The sequence below is a fragment of the Esox lucius genome, chromosome 5 (genome assembly GCF_011004845.1).
Source record: "Esox lucius isolate fEsoLuc1 chromosome 5, fEsoLuc1.pri, whole genome shotgun sequence".
Lineage (NCBI taxonomy): Eukaryota > Metazoa > Chordata > Actinopteri > Esociformes > Esocidae > Esox > Esox lucius.
The window spans coordinates 23,640,694-23,665,515 of record NC_047573.1 but is presented as its reverse complement, the minus strand read 5'-3'; the positions used below and the strand labels follow the sequence as shown (position 1 = coordinate 23,665,515).

Genomic DNA, 24,822 nt, shown 5'->3' with positions numbered 1-24,822 from the left:
TTCTTCGGCTGCGGCCTGGAAAGAAAGGGTTAAACCTGTCTGCGGACCACATCTGGGAATCATTTAAGACATTCCACAAGGCTTACCACATGTTCTTAGATGGACTAAATCCTGTGAAAGGCTTGGTTGTCAAAGGTTTTGAAAAATCCTATTTTTTATGGGGAGGGAAAAAAAGGAGAAAAGAAAATTCAACTGTATAATGGTTTTATTTTTTTCCAGGTGAGAACAGATGGATGGGGTGATAGATAGGGATAGGCATGTATTATTTTGTGTGTGTCCTATGTGAACATGTTGAAAGTGAAACTGCTCCTCTAATGGCCGTTTCAGTTCAAAGGAGGATTCTTGACCACAATAACTAGTTCCATGCTTCTGCAATAATCTCGTCTTCTCGTTTCCTCTAGTTCTCACAACCGAAGTGGGTTGCGAAAAGGTTGTCTTCTTTCAACAGCAGTGAAAACATGCCCTTATGAACATACTGCATGTGACACTAACATATTCAGCAACTCAAATACCTTCATTAGCCATCGTTTCTCCCCTTTTTGTTAATCAAAATCTTACTCTGTTTCTCTCCCCTTGCAATTTTGTGATATCCAATTTGCGATGATGGTTATGCCTCATTGCAGCAACTCCTAGTGGGTTTCTGAGAGTTGATGGTGGAAACATATGTCCTTTGATGCTCATTTTACCAAGTGGTTCTGCTTTTTATCCCCAAAAAATCTATTTGCTCGACCAGGAAGTATTGTCCCGGAACCTACCCACATGGAGGGGAGTGCATTCTCTAGCTAATAACCAAGATTTAGCTTGTAGGTGCCACAATGAGTTAACAGAATACAATGAGACGAGACAACCCTATCCAACGACCCACCCATCCACTCGGGCGGAGCTGAGCCAATTGCCCCACCCTCTGAGACTCCCAGGCACTGTCGGTACGCCACGACCAGGATTTGAACTCCTGCCTGAAGCTGTTCTGCAAGACTGTGACCAATGCGTCACTCCGGAGCCCCCTTCACTGACCATAGTAACAGGATAATTAATTCCCTATTGTGGGTACAAGCCCTGTTGTCTAGTGGTTTCACCAGGACACCGTTCTCTCTCTATGAACAACAAGCTAATAAAGGACCTGTAACAGTGATGAATGGTTGGCTGCAGTGAGCTAGAGAAATAAATAAGTGGTTCCAGGGACGGAGGGATATTAATGGCGAGGGAGTCTGTGGGTCTTGATTGACCACAGAGTCTTGGCACAGTCCTCCTTTCACTTCTAACTCCATCCCTTTCTCTCTCTGTGTCTGGGCCTGTATTCGTAAAGTGTCAAACTTGGAGCGCTGATCAAAGATAATTTTTGCCTTTGAAATTGCGACGAATACGAGGCGACGTCTGATCCCTGATCACCGCTGAGACACTTTTTCGTGTCACACGGCGCTTTGGCCGGCAGCCTTTGTCGTCTGGCCTTCTGGGGGACCTGGGAGATTTCCTGGGTTTTACAGTGTCGCTTTAGTCTCCCTCTCTGGCTGGGACTAGTGTGGTGGCAAGCGCCGTTGATCAGCCTGGCTAGTGTTTCACGCCACTGGAAATAGCCCCAGGCAGTGGCGGTGGGCCAGTTAATAGGCACCCTGCATTTACGGGAGATTGCAAAGTGGACTCTTAACACCTACTTGCTGGGTGCCTTGCTAAAACGCTGCTAAGGCTGAGTTGTCAGGGTGTGTTTGAGACCATTTTTGCTAGCGCCGGCACTTCCCCGGCATAAGAATATGGGAAGAGCCTGGAGAGGCAAGGAGCAAATGTATTGACCTATCCAATTTACAGGAGGGATTCCGTGTTCAGGATGGCACCACGAAGCCTCTCTAAGCACCAAGCATGTCATACCTCTAAAAGGGGCTTATTCCTGAAGCTAAATGGGTGAGTGAATGATGAATGGCGGCTAAACCTGAAATAAAAAGGCCGTCCCTTTCAAAGAATGCAACCGCAGGGACTGTCAGCAAAAATGTCAGGCCAACCAAAGACAAATACGTAGGCCAAACGCACCCAGTATATTACTGAACATACATGAATCACAGAGTCAGCTTTTCACTTACAGCTGCTGGTATCATCTCTTGTCACATCAGGTGCGAGGCCTTACATGGAATTGGTACAAATTTGCAACATTTGAGCTCTCAACCATGTCAAACCTTAGAAATCCCCCTGAGTATAGTAGAGCACAAAACATGAAACATGTACCCAATATACCACTGTGCTCTTCTTGACGTACCTGAACCATTTTTATCTTCTTTTTATTTGTGTGATGTGGATTACGCAAAGCAAGCATAACACACGACATGACATGTCACCGCACTGTACTCCGTTTAACATCTCTTCCTTATGGCCACACATTGAACTTCAGAGAATTTAGACCTGTACAGTACAGTTGGTCCATTGAGATACAGCACAGCACTCTCACTAATATGAGACGGCAAACCTGACTTCACATTCAGGATGCAGCTGTATGCAGACCCTGGGGGCCTTCCAACCAAACCTAGAGGTATGCTGAGGAAACAGCGGCTAGGGCTGCCAACAGAGTGAAGTCTGTCGGCAGGCAAGTGCTATAGTCTACTCTGCATCTGTGCACCAAAGGATGTCACGCCAGGGCCCAATTTTGCCTGGCAGAATCCTGTGTAATGGGACCAAGTCTGTGATACTCTCTGTTTTGACAGTGTGAGGTCAACATCTTCAATGGACAAGAATATTAATCCCCTAAACTATTACTATGAATATATCCAATTTACTTCAGTTGGTAGAGTATGGCTTTCAAGGTTCTTTCTGTTCAATTCCCCTGTGGGGGTTAGTACAAAAAGTATGAAAATATATGCTCTGAATATTGTAAACTGCTCTAGATATGAATTTATCCCAAATGACTTAAATATACTGTATATTCGTTTCATTGTTTCACCTAATATCAGTCCATTTTCATATACATTTAATCATGTAAATCCTGTGAGGATAGGGGGATGTTTGTCAGTATATGTGCTTCAATTAGCTTTACAAAAAAGCACTTACATTTAAGCAATATTGATAAAAGTAAACTTGTTCCATAGATATTTACAGTTATTAAAATGGCTAATGGTGTATGCCGACATGAAACACCATCCTTATTTCAAGTGGATCTAAAAATCCCTATGGAAGAAATGAATGATGGAAGAATGCAAAGAGTCACTTCCTGTTTTACTGCAAGGTTTTGTGGGGATTATGACTCTACTACTACTCTACTACTATTTCAGTCAATAATGCCAGTTACAGAAATCAGGTTTATTGTCTTATATTAAGATCTTCTTAACTGACAGACAGATTTTTTTTTGATTGGCCACACTTTGCCTTGATTAGTTGGTATTCCTTTAAAAACCCCTGATGTCACTTTTTCTTTATAAGGGCCATATGTAATGTTTTGACTCTACTTACAGCAAAAATACCAGCATAAATTACCAGAAAACAAATACAATGTCTTATGTCAATATTTCAAATATTTCTTTCAAAAGATATTCCCCATATAAGCTTTCTTGCCGGTCCATCTATCAGTTTACATCGATTTGTAGTCTCCTCCTACTCGCTTTAGACACATGCTGTACAATCCCCCTCCCTGGACTTGGAAGTACTATTCCTGTCCCGTTCAGTAAGGGAAGACGAGGAGTAAACTAGTCATGTTATTGTTTAAATTCAGTTTGGAAACGTAAGGGGCTAGTGCCCTTTAAATTTGAAATTAATTCTGAGTTAGCATAAGGAATTATATAAAACTGTTTTTGTACTATTGTATTGTACCATTGTACTGTATATTGTATATGCAATCTTCTGAGGTATTACAAAATATGACATTTTATTTAAGAACGGTGAAATATATTGTTTCAGAAGATATTTTATTAGAGTAATTTTACTCAGCTTGCTTCTGTAACTTTCTATCAAGACAAGTTGGCCTACAAAAGACAGTTAACAACCCCTGCTCTGTTGACTGACCCAAGTTGCACTGAGGATAACTCAGTTTGTCAAAAGTGAGAGTATGCAGAGTTGGTTTCACAACAGAGATTGTACATGTTTTCCCTAGACCCCTTTAGGAAAAGTAACATCAGCGTTTATAGCTCAAACAGTTGTTGTACTATGAATGTTGAAGTGACTTGCTGTGTGTCCACCTGAAGCTATTGCTCTTCTTAAAAAACTGCATATGTAGTGCAAGACATGAATGCCTTAAGTCTGATCCAAATGAGTCAGATAAACACAATAAATATTTTTTTAATTATATATTTACCATTACACTGAAAATATCTGATGATGTCACACGGTCTTGCTGGGAAGTCTGGTCTTCTGGGAGTGTGAAATGGAACTGTGTAGAGCAGATACAAAAGGGATGCTAGTTTTATCTTTTTTTAAATTAATATCTGTCATTTCTGCAAAGACTCTCATTCCTATTGGTTTTAAACTTCCGAAACCCACAGAGCAAGGACAGATCAGTCACCGACAGCAACCATGAAAACTCCTCACATATAAGAGTCCTGCGTCACCTCCAGCACTGCATTCCTCACTTGTGTGCTGATGTCGAACCGTTGACACAACTCAGTGCCACTCACGGCATTTTAGCAGCAGCCTCAGGGGCATTGGTGGAAAAACACTTTCTCGGGAAAGACGGCGAGCGATGAAGCTGCCCTCCATTCAAAGCTTACAGGGAAAGAGATCATGTAGTCAACTTTGAAGTGGGTTGTAATAAGGGGGAGGGGGGGGGATCTCTCCCTTCACTGTTTACACAACAAATAATTCTCAGCAGACTCTCAATACAGCATAGCCAACCCAATTCAATTACAATACAATATTTTTACGATTAGAGTTAAGGCATACCATGCCAACACTAACTGAGGTCTTACTGTTGTAATAAAAATGTTACTGCCAAGACAATACATGCATAAAATATAATGTTCTAAGTATGATACATTTAAGCAAACTGTTTATTTTTATATATACCAACACCATATCATACATATTAGCAAATATAATCATCTGACATTTGCTTATGATTCAAATTAATTTTAATAACGTTAATATTTTAATATGTTATAAATTCAAAGATACAATTCGTGATAACATCAAGTGTGCAGAATGCTCATCCCCTTTGAGATAACCATCCCATACAAGGAGTATGGGCGGGGAAAGTGGGTGGTGTTGGATTTCACAGTCGCAGCACGTGACCTCAATGGCTGCCGCTGCGAAAGCAGTGCTCTGACTCAACTTCTCTGCTCACTGAAAGACGTTTACCGCCTCTCACCAACGAATTGCCGGAGGGTAGTTTGCCTCGATACCCGTTGTTATACACTGTTGCTAAATGTTTTACAGGTAGCAACTTTGGAGAGTATCAAAACAATTATTTGGGGCGCAACTTCCACCAACCACGGAATCAGTAGGAGGAGTCAACAGGTCCAAGGTATTTGATGTACACTTGTCATTGGAGGTAGCGTAACCTTGTCAATGTTTGACAGCTTGCGGTCTAGATCAAAATTAACATTTGTTCACACTGAATGTCCTGGAATTGGACTACTTACTGCACAAGGACGTTTTTTTATTTTCAATTGGGCCATGCATTGTCAGCTTATGTGCATGAACGTTATAAAAATTCGTCGTTGTGAATGTCAACTCAGCGGGTTTAAAATGTTATGAATCTCATTCTTGACAGGTATGTTCTTACGTAAGCACGATGGTGTATGTAATTGGTAAACAAAACAGTTCTGTGTGTACAATTTGTGTGCTATTTTTCTTTCGCTTACCGGAACAACCAACATCTTCTACTCACAATTCTTCAGCGCGACCTAGGAACGTGAAGACAATGGAATGTGAATTAATCTGTAGAAATCTTTAATAACTGAACCAATTTGTTTGATATGATATTACTATTTTTGCAGCCTGCTCGGTGGAACATATGACCAAATGAAATGTCACAGTAGACTATAACATGATAATAAACATTGTGACAACATGTGGTCTAGTAAAAGTCCATTGTAATCTTTGAATTGGCCCAATATGATTTCCCCCTTGACAGTCAACTTTTATAGGCTGATTTGTTGCCTACGGAGATAATAGATCCATTCAAAATAAAGTCTACAGAATTGACAAGAAAATATAAATGAATGTGATTGTGTCTATAATGTATTCTCCAAAGTGTAGTATAAGTATAAATATTGGCATGTTAATAAGAAGCATTATGAATCCTACATGAAATTGTCAGGTTTTTGATAGATTGAACATACTAACAAAAATCTGTATCTTTAAATGTGGACTGACTTGGATTGACATGGAATTATTACTAATTTATTGCATTTTGAAATGTTTTTTTAAAGGTCATCTGAGATCATATCGTAAGATCTCTTAACAACAGTTAATTCAAGGTTTCAAATTACCAGTTGAATGTTGACACATAACTATCTAAAATAATGTGCTGACATACAAATTAGGAAATTATGTCCCTATACTGCTTACCTAATTGTTTTTCTGTGTAGATCTGCAATAACAGAAAGTACAATTTTTTAGTATGATTATGAGTTAGCCTAATCAGCGCAATATCTTTTGGTGGATGATTGATGATTCACTGACTTCATAGATTCCTCCAGTGCCCTGATTGACTGCTTGGTGTTCACGTCAAACTACTCCGGTATATTTCTTGTAGTAAAAGTAAAGTAAAAGTAATAGTGCCCTTTTCTGCAGAAAACCTGTGACATTCAGAGCATGATGCATTAGAGGCTTTATTACTGAGTGGGAAATTTGGTGTCTGAGGATTTTTCCCAGCCTGTCACCTCTCTTCTTGGTGTGATTCACAGTTACATGTTCTGCCGTAGCCAAAGCTAGAAAGAGCCTAGTCTGCTGTAACCTAACCAGGCCATAGGGTAACACCTACCACTAAAACTATAGTGGTCTCTACCCAGAGATATACTGTTATACGATAGGCCCAGGCTAGATGCCTGGGTCAAACACAAAATAGCAAAGTATGAAGTTAATCGTTGTGAAAATATTTGATACCTTAGGATGATTGTTGGAATTGTTTCATTGCATGTGGCTGGGGAAAAACCCTCAACAGGGCACACTGCTAGACAAACTGCTCTAAAGTACATTAATGCATATTCCTGTGGAACTGATTGAGATGGTTGGCATGCGAATTTCAGGATATGGAGAAAAAGCTACTGATATTTAGCTGTTGCAAAGAGATGTCCCTTGAACGCGGTCCCACAGCCAATATGTTTAATATTACCTGCCCTTGACTTTCGTTTCTTCAGTTTGGTTGAAAATGAAACAATGATAGAGGTTAAAGCTGATGTGTCATCAACTCATGATTCAGAATGAACCCCACATGAAGGATTTATTCACTGGTCTGGTGCCCTTTCAAAAGTCCAGTTGTCCTTGGGTTTTGCCTGTGCCCCTTCGAGGGCTAGAGGATCTGAGATGTGTACACATACGAGAGTAGACCCAAAAGGAAGCAGTAACAGCGATGTGGTTGGTACACCGACTTCAGCCGTGCAGGCCACTCCTGTCAAGGTTTTCATCTTGTCAGAAACTTGAATTAGTGCAGGCTTGCTATTGTTAGCAGACTGCATATTCTAAGGGTTATGAATGCAGAAAACTTAATTGGATAGACTAGTGTTGTACTTTTTTTGGTATGCGTTTTTTTTTTCTTGACTTCAAACCCGAGCGACCTGCCTCTTCTACAGGAAGTTGGCTTCCTTCTTATGCGAGATGCCAGTTAGAAGCTCACACGACTTGGTTTCACATGGCAGTAAATGTGTCATCACAATGGAGACGATGGCTCACTCACAGCGCCGCCTCACCGTACTCCGTCTGAAGTCAGATGGGACCCCCTCCTTCTCCTTCCTCTTCAGAATGATAAAGTCAAGTGTGACACTGGAAAGGAAAACGCTTTTTGACTTCTCTCTCTGAAAAACATGACGGTGACTCAACGGCTCCTAGCAAATTTGTTCTCACGTTGGCTGACGTTTTCTCCCCCCCACCCCCACTTGTAACAAATTATTTTGCCAGATGAAGTGAGATGGGTTATTGGAGGATGGTGGGAGAGTGTTTTGTTTCTGGAGGACATGAGAATAGCATCACAAAAAGTTGCTAATTCTTTGTTTCAGTTTGTGTTGGAGAACACCAATTATTCCCCCTACAAGGGTTATTTTACTGACACTATGATAGTCAGTATTAGAAAAGGTTCAGATATGATTTCAGTGAATTGATATTCATCAAAATAGCTGGCCTATCTATGAATTTGCTCTCATCCTAACAAGGGTGTTGTAAATTCTGCTAGAAATGTGGTGTGATTGAAGGGTAAGTGGAAATGTTCATTTATCTGATTGCACTGATACAGAGTACAGCTACGTTTGGTATAATGAGTCAACCAGATAGGCGACCTCAACACATTAGATGTTTGTTTAGTCAAGGCCCTCTATGATGTATGTTGCCCTGCCACAGACCAGCGTCCCCTGTGTTCAGAGCAGGCTGGCTGCCTGCCAAGGCTAAGACCATTTCGGAGGAACTTGTCTGGTTTCGACAGATGAAACGGGTCCCAGCGTCGGCCGGTTACCCACGGAGATGTCGCACGGGAAAGCACCTCAACCGAGTCTGCCCGCCTGCTCGCTGAGACGCCAGGGTTTGTGTGTGTGCATTTTGATTCCAGGAGTGAGGAGTGCAGATCTGAGCGAAACCGCGGTTTTGGGAGCTGAGGCTTCGGTTCCCTGTTATGAAAGAAGATGTCAACGAGGCAGACTTTTTGGGGGTTTGTTATAATGAGCTGTGCGGGGTGTCAGCCTTCCGACTCGCTGATGTTGTTTTTCCTAAAGACATGTTTGTTTCTCTGTGCTGGATGAAGTTGTTTCTTTGTCAGTTATTGTAACTTTCTGTGTCAGGGAAACACTAGTCGCATTGGGAAGGTAGAAGTTGGAGTGCAGCTACATAGTGCGGTGAAGGCTAGTAAAACCCGTCCTTGACCTAAATGAAACAGGCTCCGGCCCCAGACTCTTCAGAATGAGTAAAAAATAAATTGCAACGTTATATAGTGGTTTTGGCTCTCCTGCTCACTGACGTAGTAGCTGCCTTTGGGAACGGGGCGAGTGTGGGAAAAGACTGAGGGGTGGAGGGTGGGAGCCGCTACCAGGGGAGGGGAGGGAGAGGAGTGGAGATTAAGGAAGTAAAGCCCCTGTGATGTAGGGATATGGGAGCTCTAGTCAACCTGGTTGATGGCGCTTTGACAGGCCAGCTCCCGCATACTGATTCTCAGTTTCCACCCGGTTCGCCGTTTATTCCTCTGTCCTCCTAGTCCTCTCTGGGTGCGAAGAAAGGGTTAAGTCACCCCCCCCCCATATCATCTCCTTTTATTTCTCCCTTTATGGCTTTGATGGTATTAAATAATCTTTACGTGTCAGAGGGCACAGCTCTCCCGTGCTCATGTAGGAGAGAGAAAGAAGGAGCAATTAGGTCGGAGTGAGAGAATAACTCTGTTTCATTCAAGTCTTAAAGTGGCAAGGCACCAAAGTTACGATTCCAATATGCCTATACCCAGATTGGGACCTCAGAGATCAAGGCTACTCTTTGTATTACCTAAGCAGTGCTAGGAGGCTATGGTGAGATCATAATATTATCAGTTATTGTATAATCTCATCACGAAAAATAGAATAGAATGGATAATCATGATATTTTATGTCCTGCAACAGTTTAATATGCCTGAAGAATTGGGTCAGGTTTTTTTTTCTGTTAAATGAGGGTGAAGCTTAAAACCACTGATCAGTGGGCTGTTATTTGGGTTATTCTATTGAACGTGATTGAAAATAACATTGCTTTAGACATTGAGATTATGATCTGTCAACTTGGGCTTGCCTAAATTGTTTGTCAGACCTCTGTGAGAATGGGCATAAATATTTCCTAAATCTGTTTGAAGACAGCAGATGGTTGAATGATTGGGCTAGTATAAGATCTATGCATTTATTGAGTTCATACTGTCTCTTTTGATAAATTTTACATTGATCTGGCAGTGTCTTACACACTGCTGGCCTAATCGTTTTTACCACATGAGAGACCTATAACATTTCACAATTTATATGGGGACACTGTGGCAGTGTCATCCAATTTCATAAACTCCACATCCATTTTGTACCTTGGCTTTCATAGAAGCCTCTTTTGGCCAGTCGGACTGTCCCTCAGTTTGACGGCTGACATTTCCAGTGAAAGGGCTCTATTGTCGTCAGTTAATCCCCCCCTCCATAAAACAATGCTATCAATTGCTTCCACTGAGTACATCCCCAGTGCTGTAAAAAGCCAGTCCCATTCTCCTCCCAGCCAGTCCAGTCCAGACAGGCAGTGAAACCTCTTCATTTCCAGGGACAGCCCCTGATAGTTGTACAACACTAAAGAAGGCCCCTCTCCAGTCCCTGCAGCTGATCTGATATTATCTCTGTAGCATGAGAACCAACCTTTAATCGTGACTGGCCTGCCACCTCGGAAATGCCCACATAAATAATGGGCTGTGTGTATATTTATTTTCCTGGGGTGGCTATCAGCAGGGCTAGACAAGAAACTCTGGGCCCTCCTGCCCCTTTCCTAATGAATGGCTTCCATTCCATTTTCCTTCATTTCCCCCTCCGGACAATGCCATTAACGTTGACAGATGATATGGTCGTCCATTGAATCAGGAATCTTAAGCACACTGTCATTGGAAATCAGATTCACTGACCAACCACCCCAACCCTTGGTCTCTCTCCCTCTCTCTCTGTCAGCACCCAGGGACATGCCGTTAATATTCTTGTTAGAGCAGCTCTGCTGTAGAGTCCGGATGAGGACTTAACCCCCTCCCGCCAACATCTAGCTTGGTGACTCGCTAGTGTCACTTCAGCAGAATTGTTTTCTCCCCGTGGAAACCGTGCTCCCGACCGACCACAAGTGTATCTGACGTGCATTCCCGTTTGTGCGTCTTCAGTGTGTTCACCGAGAAATCCTTAGTACCCGTGGCCCAGTCGAGTAGCGTCACTCTTACTGGCAGAGCCGTCGACAGGGTACCTGGGGCCTTTTCGGAACACTGGTCCCCGTTGAACGGCGGTTCTGCTGCGTCGGCAGGCGCCGGGGTGGGTGTAAACAGCGGCATCTCGCCCGCTGCTTCCCCGCACATTAGATGAGGCAGGTCTGTATGAACGGGAGGATAATGGTCCAGAACAGAGCTGATGAATGCCGCCGCCGCCTCTGTTGTGGGGCAAAATGAGGAGCTCAGCTCGTCGCGTCGTTATCATATTGTGTGCTCTGCTCTGCTTACTTCAGCCAAGCCCCTGTAGCGAGTGGCTGCTCCCGCTGTCTCTCTGGTCTGTCAACACAGCCGAGCCATGCAGGGGAAGACATCTCAGCTCTCTAGGTCTGTCACGCCTCGCCCGCTACAGAGGCTTATATTGTTCCCTAGCCGAGGAGAATCCGGGGCTAGCATTCCAAGCGGAGTAAAAAAAACGAAGCCCCAAATGACCCGGGACCGCCATGCTAAAGGACAAAATTCGGACCAGCTTTGAGTGGGTGCAGGCCTAAACTGGAACCGCAACGATCGAGCGTCAATGGTCAATGACGAGAAACCGCTTTGAGTGACGCAAATAGTCATGCAGTGTCTCCTGATAGTGTGTAATGCCATCAGCCTGCATGGTGTGGTTGGAAGTATGGTATCCCACCCAGGCTTTGAGAGAACGCTTCCACAGAGCAATCTCTGAGTGCCATTTCACACCGTTACCATTGTTTGTAGATTTGTGGTTATCAGCAATTACTTTGTATGGTTTCATCAATCATCTATCTACCATTCATATGACCAGCAAACGTTCCTTGAATATGCAAATGTAGGCATGCAAACGTCGGAGTAATGTAATGAACAACGGTGTCTATGGACCAATAATCAGATCCATTTATTGTGGCCTTAATGTTGATAGGTTCTTTACACCCAGTGTTGGTTGTTTCTCAAGCTGTGGATTATTGTCATAGACATTGTGTTCTCCATGTAACACACGCAAATGCACACACACTTAGAAACACACACACACACTGCAGAAAGAACATTAGCATTTACATTCTTATTGATTCATGGCATTGGTGGAAAAGCATATTGATAAATACCTGGAGTACTCACTCATCGAAATTGCGAAACTAAATTGGGCAGAACTGAGACAGATGCAGCGCAGTAAATTAAACAAGCAATCTTCTCTGCTGGGTGACAGCACAATGGTGATTAGGCTTTCGTGTGAGTTGCCCTTCATTATTTATGACTGTGCTGTGGGCTGCCTGCAGTTGAATAGACCCACAGTCCATTGACTGGGCACATTATCAGAGACAAAGCGAGCGGGAGGGAGTTAAAAATTGCCTTATTTTCTCTCGAGGAGTCCCATTTTCATCAAAACGAACGTGGAAACCCCAAGCGGGTTGTTTGGCGTCCTGCGTGTATGAAATGTGTTGACCGTGTTCCAGGAGGGGCTCGCTGCTTTGTGTTCTAGGGCTATTTCCAGAACGTGTTTTTCTTTTGTACACAGCTCACACATCAGCCATTCCTGGTTTGTCAGAGTCCTCTCTGCCTTTTCATCTCACTGGTCCCTCCAAGGACCTAAGGCTATCTTAGTCCATCTGTAGCTTTAGTTATCGCAGTTAATGCTGAATGAGTTGTTGTTTTTCCAGAAACAAAGAGCGAACAAATATGTTAGTCAAGTTTCACAATCCAAACATTTTTAAATGTCAACGTGAAGCTTGGCCTCAATGGAAGATGTGGAAATGGGCACTGCCAGCCCAGGTGAAACAATGAACCTTTCTGGAACATGTACTTTATACAGTGTAATGTCGGGAAACAAGGTTTAATACTATTTAGTACGCCTATGACTTTACCCTTCTCCCACTTATATTGAGATGCTTTCTCTGTTCAACTTGGGACTTACATTGTGTAGCTTACATTAACTTGTTCAGCTAACCCTGAAATCCTATGGAATGTCAAGAGCATGGTTTGGCAGAGCAAGTCCTGATGATAAGGAAGTCTGAGTTCTGCAGGATTGTTAAGGTTGTGAAAGGGTGTGATGGTTTCATAGGCATACTTCAGTTCTGAAGCCTGCTGTCAACACACTGTCTTTATGTAACCCGTGCAGTATTAAAGTTCAGTGTAGCCATCTGATCTGCAGCCAAACAAATTGAAAAGCAACTAATGAATTGCTTCTTTAAACTAAATAGTTCCTCTGGGCTTGACAAACTGGACATTCTCTATAAAAAAAAGTGGAATTCTGAAATCAATGCGTTCTCACATTGCGTGTGTTGTTTGTTCGCCTGATAATTGCAATCGCAGAGGAATTTTCAGCCCAAACACAAGTTATAAAACAGGAGCTGAATGGAGCACTATGTTTGTTTTGTTGGTGTAATTATTGCTGCCTTCTCATTTAATGAGGGTGGATTTCTCTTGCGTGAGCGTGTTCCTCTCAGTGTTCTCGTTGGCGGGTCCCACATCTCACGACAGGGTGCGTTCATCCCCCATTGGACCCCAGCCTGCAGTGCCCACTCACCCTGCTCCATCCGCCCGCAGCGCAGCAGCCACGTCGGGCCACACACTGTTCCGAGATGCCCAGTGGGAGGGACCACCAGGGGCGGGGTGTTCTCTGATAAGCCTTTGCCAAATATATTTCTCACTCAGCCCTTTGTCGTCCCTCTGATGAATTTCGGCATTGTCGCTCCCCACCTCCGCATTGTCTATATTCAGATGTCTCACATCGGTTTATCTGGACAGCTACGACATTGTTATAGCTAGCGCGTTCGCCACAACACACGCACACCCCCAGCATTGTTTTCCTATCAAGCCAAATTGAATTTTAACTGGACTCATGAAGCATGAAATACTGTGTTTTTTATTGACTCTGGCAGGTATTTAAACTTCTGATACGATCCAGACCACAGTCATTAAATCGTCAAACTGACGCAATATTTCATTGCTCCTGCCTGCTGATGCCAGCATGGCATGTTTTTCCATTCAGGGATTCCAATATTTTTGTCTCTTATAAACACTGGGCATCTGGTTGCCTGCAGTGTGTCTTCATTAGCGTTGAGGTTGACGTAGAAATGCGGTCGTGGTTCTTCAGGCTAAGCGGTCTCCATGGCTCTCGTTTAGAAGCTGGCCTAGTTATGCCAGATGTAGGCATTACCTATTGACCCGTAGAGGTCAACTTAGTGCCCTTATCCCCATCCCCTTTTATCTGTGCTTTGGTCTTGCATCAGGCTTAGACCATGCTCTTCAAGTACTTCGCTCCAACTTAGAAATACCAGCTAAATGTGTGCTGTCTTGTTTTACAGTGCACTGTTGGATTCTTTCTCAATTCTGTTGTACAAAAATATCTTATTTGGCCTTGTACTTTCTGAAGTAACTTTGGCACTCGATTATATCAAGAATGTTTGGCCAGATATCCTCTCCTCCCCCGGCCAATGTCTGATCTACGACCTTGAATCTTTTTTTTTTATCTGTGGATTTGACCAAGGAGATAAGGTCATGGAGGAACTGTGGGAGATTATCTGGGAGATAATCTTTGCGAATCTGAATGAGGAAAGAGGGGTGCGTTGTGAAGAAATGTCTTATTGTGAGGTCCCATGCTGCTCGTGGTCCTCCTGTATCGGGACGTTTCTGCAACCTGCCACTCACCTGCACCTTGTTCGCCTCTGAACGCGCCCCGGCTGACGTCACATCAGCCACTCTCCGTTATTGTTCACACCTGTGTAAAGTTTGGGGGATATTTAGTGGGAGTTCTCGCCGGCTGTCCTTTGTGAGTTATTGTTTAAGCGGTAGCCTGTGTTAGGAGCATTCTGTTCCACAAACTCCTTATGGTACTCTTCCTGGCATTTTGTATTATTGTGTCCTCCTGGATATTTGGGACTGCCCTCGGGTCTTTTGCCTTGTTTTCTGTTGTATGCTCTTTGTGTACCCGGCCTTTCTGCGGGCCCTGTTTTTGCTTGAAGGATCTATCATTAAAGTTTACGCTCTGTGTTTGGATCCCCTCTGGTCTGCCGCGCCCATCATTACACTTATTTGGATTCTGTCCACACTGCCACTTTTTTTTCCTTCTTTTTGCCAGCAGTATGGCTGCTTTTGTTCTTTTGAAAATTCACCTGATAATGTCTACAGCTGGCTCTATGCCTGAGCTAGTTTGATAAAATCCGTCCTCCAGAGCCTAGCCCTAACTACACAATACACCACCACCATGCCCTAGATTCTGTGAAACCAAAACCAAACAGCTCTCTGCTGTCAAGTCTTCTGGATGTAAATAGTAAGTGTCGATTGAAAAGGCACAACACAGTTGAATGGTGTGGTGCAGGTGAGCGGGTCAATGCCGTAACAGAAGTCCTTTTCACACGCTGCCAAATTCTCATTCTCAGGTGTTCAGATTATGTGTTCAGGTGTTCCCCCACTTCATTGTTCAGTATGAGACGTATTGACCTATTTCGCACTACTAACCCTTATACCCTCTTCACAATCAAAGGATGCTGCTACATCAAGGCTTGTCAAATCTTCTTTCACCTTGGCCTCACGGGATTGCCTGGATTATACTCTAATTTTAGTGCTACTATCTTTTCAGATGCTTTTAAGAATCTGTTCCAAGTAGCAAAGAAGTGTGAAGGGTGGGGGAGCAGTTTCTATGAAAAGGAGATTATTGTCTAGTGGTGAAGCTCAAAATGTACTTTAAAATATCTAGAAACTTTGTGGCTGTTCCGCACCAGGCAGTTGTTAAGAGGAAGTCTTTGAGATAAGCCCCCCCCACACACACACACACACACAAACACACACATACACACACACTGTCTTATGCAGCCCAAGCAGTTTAAGATTACAAAGCTTGATGAAGTTTTTGGAAATGCCACGGCTCATGAATATTTGAAGAGGACTTTTATTTTGTTCCATTCTGTGGAGTTTTTCTTAGCGCCGAGATTGAGATCTGAAGTGTTGGAATTCACAGTCTTGGTGTGCGGTTTTCTGCTTACAGACTGACTCACTGCAAGTCAGCCCTGCACAAAGTTTCCTGGAGGGGTCAAGTCATTCGAAGGTAGGTCATCTAGATGCTGCCATTTTTGGCCTCTTCATCTATGATGTATTTTGCCACTGACACACCGTCAATACAAATGGGCATCAATAACCATCCAGGCTCCCGTTTTAAAACAATGGCACTGTGTGCCAAAACAATGGCAGCGTTTGCTGTGCATTCAGCACTTTTGAACAGCCGTCAGGGATTGATCGGCCATTTCCTTCAAGGTCAGCATCAATTCCTCTCTCCGTTCCTTTGTCCGTGACAAGTGACGAACAGTAAAGGGCAAACGTATGTTTAAAAACCTAGCGCTGTTTACTTTCTCAATGCCCCTCGTAAATATCACTGCGGCAGCTTCTCCGCGATGGCCTCTGTCAAACCTGTCATCAGACGAGTGTTTTCGGTAATTATGTAATTAATCAGGATATTGACCAGTGAATGCAGACATGGGCCTTTGGGATCCTGGCATGGCAGTGGTCATTGTCTAGCAACACCCCAAGGCCAGGAATGTTTGTTGTTGCTGTACAGGTGGCGAAGAGATGCTAATTGAATAATTATCATGGTGATCTACGATCCACCCCGCCATTGTTCTCCCTCCAAATAAAATCGAAACAGAAACAGAGCCAAACAAAAGCAGAGGCCGCCAGTGTTGTCCTAAATCATTTCCAACCAGGCCGGTAAAAACCCTAATAGTTTTCCTCATTAGCATTTGAAAGGGAGAGGGAGAAGGAGTAGCACGTTTTTCCATTTTAGTCATTTAGCAGACGCTCTTATCCACTAACGTACATAATGTATTGTATGCATTTTAAGAAGCTAGGTGGAACTACCACACGACTCGGTAGTAGTAAGTCCACTCTACTCAATGAATTGGTTATCAGCAAAACTGCGTAAAGAAGGCAATAAACATAATAAACGTAGCAAGTGTTTAGTTCACAAAGGCGACAGAGGAGCTGGCTGTAGTTATTTTAAGTGCTCTTTAGAAAGGTAAGATTTCAGATGTTTTCCCCTCCCTATGTGAGTACTTTTCTTATGGCGATGTAGTCGAGTCATTCAATATAGAGGTCGAGTACCAAGTGCTTGAGCCTGAGCTGAGTCAGTGCAGCTGAAGGCTTGAGTCCCAGTACAAAGTCATAGAATGTAATGGCACAAGGGATTTGGTCAATAAATGGTTTACTATCTCTTCATTAACTTTCTGTGCCACTAAATGTCAACAATACGTATTTGCTAGATTGAATTTCCAGCCCACACACCAGTTATACGGGAGCTGAATGGAGCACTATGTTTGTTTTGTTGGTGTAATTATTGTCGTCTTCTCTGCGGGACAGACTGGCCGGGAGCGCTGTCCTGGAGTCACTGTCTGACATTAGGATACTTCGTATTTAATGTAATGTTAAAGGACATAACTTCTTTAGATATTTATTTGTTATAGTGGTGGCAGCAAGATAATGGTTTTAATAAAAACATTTATTGAAAAATAATTGTCTTCTGTTCAGTTAATATAATACTGTGTATTTTTTAAAGTTTGCATTAAAGGCTCTTTAATAGAAAAAAGTAAGTTTTCAATATTGAGATGAAGTTCAGGAAAACTACATCAAATACAATCATCGGGTTCTAATTCTTTATGATCTTCAAAGCAGGAAAAACATCTTGATTGATACTTTTATTTTCTCCCAGGCTGATTTACTGAGTGTTCTGGTCCACTTGAATAAACAGAATGCACATGCATGTTTTTGAGAGTCTTATCTTTCAGAAATTGGGTGCAAATATGCTGTAGCTTAAAGCTTTATTACTTAGAGACACATTTGTTGGAATGAAACAGAAACCGCTCTGTTTATTACAACGTCATGCAGCCCTGGTTCAAAGAAATGCGCCCTTTTTTCCATTGATGTATTTTGCCCGTTTTCAAACCAGACGACCCCACATGGGGCTGCAATACCAACTTGAGAAATATCTGGTGAAACTTCATTCCATACCGTCATGATCGATACGGACATTTTTACTTAATGAAAGTAAAGGGAGCGGGATCGCTGTAAATCAGAAACATCTCTATTCCCACTTGTTTATATTCTGAACATTCCGTCTCATTCTCACAGAGTATCAGCTGTTCTGTTTCAGCGAGCTGTGCCTCTGCCCTGCTGGTCCCGGATCTTTGTGGTCTGTGGTTTCACAGGAGTGCTCTTGGTGTGAACCCCCCCCCCCCCCCCAACCCCCTTTGTTTGTTTTGAAGGGTTTTTAGGACAACATTTGTCTGAGGCCTTGGCCCGGACTCGTCCTGTAGGGCGTGGTGGGGTACGTGGCCCGGGGGTGGGCGTATTCCGTGTCTTGCGGCTCTGCTTAAAACAACGCGTCTTGTCTGTCAAACGTCCGCTCGTGACTCTCGCCGCAGGGCTGCCATTTCCACACGACCCCCCCCCCCCCCGATGAGAAGAAGGCTATCATAACCCCGAGCCCCCCCACCCCACTCATTTATTTACACGTTCATGTCTCACGCCCCAGTGCGGCAGGGAGCATCTATCGCTGACTCAGGGCCTCCTGTTGAGGAACAAGGTCCCTTCCAGGTGGGGCCAGAACCACGCTTGTAGCGGGGTTTTAGCGAGCATAGCGCCGTCACAGCTTTCAGGTGCCATCGGGAAAAGCAGACGTATGTGTCAGCCGTCCGGGGCCGGCCCCTCTGTTGGTGTGACTTAAGGGGTTAGCATCAGCGAGCGTGTGCTCTCCATCGGCAAGGATAAAGACGTGATTACCCCAGGCTACTCCTGTCTGTTCTCATCAGTGTTGGCCCAGAGGCTCACGCCCCCCCGCAACACATGCGTCCAGCACGATGAAGCTACGATGATTCCTAGTGGATCAGCAATAGTCCAGCCATTACAAACAGAGGGCTGCACCAGGAGCAAAACTCCCCCTCAGATCCGACCCGCAAACAGGAAGCGAGCACTGCAGTGGGATAGGTCAGAGGACACACGAGGCCCTCGCGCGGGGCAACCGATTGTCAGATTGGAGACACAGGATAGCAGAGAGAGTGTAGCGGAGAGACACAGGATAGCAGAGAGAGTGTAGCGGAGAGACACAGGATAGCAGAGAGAGTGGAGCGGAGAGACACAGGATACCAGAGAGAGTGGAGCGGAGAGACACAGGATACCAGAGAGAGTGGAGCGGAGAGACACAGGATACCAGAGAGAGTGGAGCGGAGAGACACAGGATTCCAGAGAGAGTGGAGCGGAGAGACACAGGATAGCAGAGAGAGCGGAGCGGAGAGACACAGGATACCAGAGAGAGTGGAGCGGAGAGATACAGGATTCAAGAGAGAGTGGAGCGGAGAGATACAGGATACCAGAGAGAGCGGAGCGGAGAGACACAGGATACCAGAGAGAGCGGAGCGGAGAGACACAGGATTCAAGAGAGAGTGGAGCGGAGAGACACAGGATACCAGAGAGAGTGGAGCGGAGAGACACAGGATACCAGAGAGAGTGGAGCGGAGAGACACAGGATTCAAGAAAGAGTGGAGCGGAGAGACACTCTTACTCCTTTCATTGCCAATGATGTGTTATCTAGTAGTGACCGGCTACTGCATTCTGTTTAGAATTAGCAAGGACTGATGCTTATATTTATGGGACCATTTTTCTGTTTTTTAAAATTTACCTTGGCCGCAATTACTAAAGAAAATGTTTAGTGTTTCCAGATATCTATGGAAAATGACCTAGAATTACAAAAACAAATGTGGAAGGAAAACCATTTCACTTATATTTTAAGTATGTTAAAAAGCACATTTTCTGTGTCGTAATGGTGTGGGTGTATATTTTATGAATGGTATTTCTCAGCTCATCCTTTTATAGACTGCATATTGACTAGTTCACACAGTCATCTTCCTCAGAATCTTTCAAATAGCCTTTTTGAGATAGACATTTTTGAGATAGGCGTTTTTGAGATAGGCGTTTTCAAAGTCTTTCTTCCCTCTCCAATTTATGCTTTGGTTAAATACAAGTAGTATGGTCAACACCATTATGTGAGTGGAAGTAAACAGAATATCAAGTTAAATGTGAGGTTTTCAGTTGATATTTACTTTAGCTGCTGTCAAAAATGTTCTTGTTGTTCTTAGACTCCATTAACGTGATGGGTACTCAGACATTAATAAATATTTTTAGATATTCAGTGCGGCAATAAAAGTTGCTTCTGTTTAAGTACAACCCCTGAACATCTGATATTCATCAAGTACGTACTGTAATTGTCATGTTACTGTTACAGTTAGCATTTTTGGTGGAACTCTCTGGGAAATACTCATTACTTTAGTATAACTAAATTAGACGCAACCTTGCAAACCGCGTGTAAGCGTCCTGTCTGACCTGTATATGACCGTCTTGTGTCTGCCGAGATTCTGAGTGACTCTCTGCAATTGTCCTTAGGTCTGTCTTTGATTAATACCCCACATTCATCCCCAAGTTATTGTTTTGTCCGGGCCGAGATGATGGAAATATACACCAAGTTGCCTTCACCTTACAACCACTGGGTGAAGACATCTTTGTCCCTTGTCACGCTGAGGGGAATTTCTTGCCTTCGCCACCTGATTCACATTGCTGTAATTGAGTTGCAGCCATCCACACCGTGACCTCAGAGATATTAGGTAATAAGAATACACACACACACACACACACACACGCGCGCACACACAAAAACTCTTCTTCTTTTTTTCTACCACTTTCACATGATGTCAGGAGGGGGGGAGAGAGCCCAATCTGGTGGAAGGAGAGATTACCCAGAGAGAGGGAGAAGGGGAGAGAGGGGGGAGAGAGACTTGTGTGAGTGAGGGACTGGCACACTGCACTGAGATGGACTGAGGGAAGCTGCAGCATGTGGATAAGGACCAAAGCTCCCCGTTTGAGGGTTTCCTCTCCCTAGCCGGAGCTGAGGAGCTGCAATCGATTGACTGGGAGATTTGCCCTGCCAAAACGCAGGGCGGATTGACGTTTTTGGGGTAAGCCAGCATTTGTCGGCCCTGTAAAACTTGAAGTGATCGGACACTGACAGGATCCTTCCTGGTATCTACGCGTTACCGAGCACTCATTAGTTTTTGTGCGTTTTGGAGTCTTTCTAGTTGCGTGACACTGTTTATATTAGGGGGTTTTGTGGTTGATTTGTTTGAGTTCAGTTTGGGACATCAGGGTCTGTTAGCTGGTTTTTCCTCTGCCTTGTTCTCCTCTGTGCTGCCATGAGCTGTCATGGTGAAGGTCACGTTAATGCTATACTGTTAAGACTGTCTTCAAAGATGTCTCCCTGTCCATCAATCTCAGCACATTACGTCACCAGGGACATCTGGCCTGTGATCTTTAAATGTTGGAAGGAGTGTAATTCCACTGTTTTTCAAACTGTTGGAACAACAGATCTTAAATGTTAAAAATGGTAGAAATGGGTAGCTGTTAGTTGATTTGTATACAGAGTGATTCAAACTGCATTGGTGACCTCAACAGTGAATAGACTTTGTTCTGGTACCTTAGTGTAGACAGTAGGCCACAACATACAGTAAAGAAGGACAGAATTTCTCCCAGACCGCTAGCAAGCCAGATAGACAGCAAGTCAGTCAGACTGCTAGCCAGCCGGATGGACAGATACCCAGCCAGACGGACAGCTGAGCAGCCAGGTGGTGACCAGAGTGATGGGACGCAGGACAGGTTTGTTCTGCCAGTTCCACAGGGAGGTGATCTGTCCCTTCCAGGAGATGACAGGAAAGACTGACAGGATGTGCATAACAGCGTCTGGACCAACTTCGCTCCAGCCTGAAGACCAACCCAACCTTGAACCCCCCCCCCCCCCCCCCCCCGCTCCAGCCTGAAGCCAGAAGGATGCCAGCCTTGAGACAGATTGAGTGCATCCAAAGAGGATGTCCACATGTCTAAAGGATGGCTGAAGAGTCGCCATTTGAAAACCATTAAGCTCGCTAACAACATTTGGTCTGTTCTGGCAAATGGCTGGCTAAGGCCTGGTCTACCCACTGGCCCTTTCTCTTTCTTCCTCACGTTGCGTGACTTTCATTAGTAGGGTTTATGAGGAATGTTATTGACGTTGTGGTAGTTAATATACCTTTCGTGGAACAGATAGGCTTTATGCAATATGCGTCTTCTCAGTTTTGCCTAAGGCGTCTTATGATTTTAAATCATTGTAGGAAATATCACAGCTGCTCCTGGTTCCGCTTAGAGTTTGGTTGCGGGTTTAAGTCTCAACATTCAAAGAAACATTTTCTAGCCTTTTCAGAGCTGTTACGTCGTGAGCTCCACCAGTTGATGTGTAACACATGTCTTTAATGATTCCCACAGCGTGTGCGGTCCGCAGTGCGCGGTAGTCTGTTTTCAATGGCAGTCCTGTGTGTTACCTTGGTTCTCTTTAAGGAAAGTTTTGTGGCATTTGTATTGTAGAACTACAGTACAATGCTGTGATTTCGTCTGAAACCCACATAGTTCTGAAAGCCACACAATATCTGGCCCATTGTGAGACCAAATGGAGCTTAGAATTTCTATTCACACTCGCTCATGTTCGGGTATAATGTGATTTCTTATGTTTCTACAGTATTGTTGAATGGTTTAGATGTGTGCTCTTACAGAATCCTCTGCCCTTGAACATTGTGGTTTATAATTGAGCCATTTCCGTGAAACGTTGTCACAGAATTTTGATTAGTTTTTCTAGGAGAGCAAAGACCAATGCTAATGCATAATGTGCCTTCACATTAGTTCCATAAGCAGTGCTGCGTTCGCTAACACATTGACCGTGTGAGTATAGCTGAGTCTAGAATCGGTATTTCTGATAGTGGCGAGGCTCTCTGCTCCCAAGTGTTGCCGGCTAACTTCCTCTAAAGCTGTGAAGAGACGGAGTGGCCCACCCAAACCTCACCACTGGCCGGAGATTGCTTCCTGTTTTCGTTTTAAGCCGTGTCCATATCTCCAGCCCAGGCATCTTTCATCCGTTCTTCAATCTTATGTTTCCCTTTATTCTTCCTCCACCTCAGCATGCTCTGTCTCACGGCCCTTCCCATCCCATCGTCTGTCCTTCCGCCCCTTTACATGCTTCTTGATCTCTATGCTGTCCGGTAACGAAGACTGTCCCGGAGTGTCGCCACGGCGGCAGTGTGGAGTGACTTAGTTCAGCACAGGGCTCGGGAAAGGAAGGCTTGGTCCTGGCCTACTGTGTCTATTCTGGAATCTGGTCACTTCATGGCCCTCTCAGACACTCCGGTGTAGTCTTGTGCTGTTTGATACGGTCTGACATGTCACTGGCCTGCGCCTGACACTAAACCACAGCCTGTGAAGATGTTTTGAATTCAAAGATCTCTCTTCTCCTATGACATTTCAGATAAAACAAACTAGTCCGACAGAAAACCGAAAATGCGAGACAGCTGACTGGACTTGTTAAACGTTGACACAACAAAGCTATCCAATATAATGGAGAGGGGGAAGTTTACGTGTGGATGCTTCTCACATGCTGTTTTCATAACATATAAAATAGCAAAGGGACTAAAAAGGGGAATTGGATGTAACGCAAGAAACATAATGCAAGAAGCGCTTCGACGTGTTTCGAATTTTGTTTTGACGTTGAGCGCCCATAATCACGCTTCTTCCTTCTTTGCATTGAGGCTCTCTCTCGGACCTCGTGCTGACCGAGGTCTGGGGGAGGAGGAGGACGGGGGAGGAGGAGGACGGGCGGCGGAGGGATTCTCTCCTGACTCATGGAGCCCCTTCCTTACAACGAAAGCCACATAATAGAAATCCTGGCAAGAGCATGCAGGCGAGAGGGCGTAGCTAGCTAGAGAGCGAACAGCCTGCCGTTCCTCTTCTGGAGCTTTGGGGCGCCTCCTGACAGGATCTTGGCAACGGGAAACATAAACAGAATTCTCTGTGCCGCTCCTGAGCGGTGGCTCACTGAAGCTCCCTCTGTTACCACACATACGCGAGCGACTCAGCTCCGCGTGGGTCAGCTGTGGCAAATGACAAGCTCTTCAAGGCCCGGGTGACCCCTTCAAGGGCTTAAAGCGGGGTCTGTGCCTCATCTACGGATCACAGTTTCATACGTTTTACATTTTCGTCATTTGGCTGAGAGTTTTATCCCATGTGACCTACTGCTATTAGTGACGGCACACATTTATTGCTCTAGTACATTAAAATGTGCTTTTGTTAAGGAGGAAAAAAGGAGAACGATGAGACAGTTGGAAGCTGGGGATGATTTAGGCATCCACATTGGTATTGCGGTTTGAAATGTAGCCAGGACACCAGGGTTCCCCTATTTCTCTGTTGATTGCCATGAGTCCTTTAGTGAACACAGAGAGTCAGGACACCTACTTAACCGCCCATCCAAAAGACCGCACCACCCTACACAGGGAAATGTCCTCCTCATTGAACCGGGGTGACAGGATTAGATTTCCCCCCCAGAGGGAAGCACGCCCCCTAATAGACCTACAACACATTTTCACATTTTTGCAAAAGCTCTTATCCAGCGAGACTCAACTGACCAGTAAGTAGTTTCACCTCACTGGGTCTGAGTATCGATCTAGCAGCCTTACTGGTCACCAACGGCTAGGCTGTGTCATCCGCATCGAAGCGTCCGATCAGCAATCCGGATACCAACCAGGACTGACCCTGCTCTGCTTCAGAGCTGAAACTGGCTGTGGGGTGCCGGTTGCTATACAGAGGGCCGTACAGTGGTACTTCCTCTGAGATTAGGAACAAAAAGGCAGAGCTCCGCTCAGAGGGAAACTACAGTACAAGGGCCCCAAAATGTCCGTTTTTCTTTTTGTCAAGCCAAC

At 44.4% G+C, this 24,822-nt stretch overlaps 1 protein-coding gene across 3 annotated transcripts in view; it reads left to right on the top strand.

The window, feature by feature from the left end:
* The first annotated feature begins 5,190 nt into the window (after positions 1-5,190).
* Positions 5,191-24,822, top strand: part of raraa (retinoic acid receptor, alpha a) — a 140,451-nt gene continuing 120,819 nt past the window's right edge. For 2 of the 3 annotated variants that reach the window (XM_010894513.3, XM_010894512.3), the window contains exon 1: positions 5,191-5,431. The gene's annotated coding sequence lies outside the window, so the exon portion shown is untranslated. Of the gene's footprint in view, positions 5,432-20,901; positions 21,010-24,822 lie in introns of those variants that run through there. The other variant, XM_020046776.2, reaches the window with a different exon arrangement.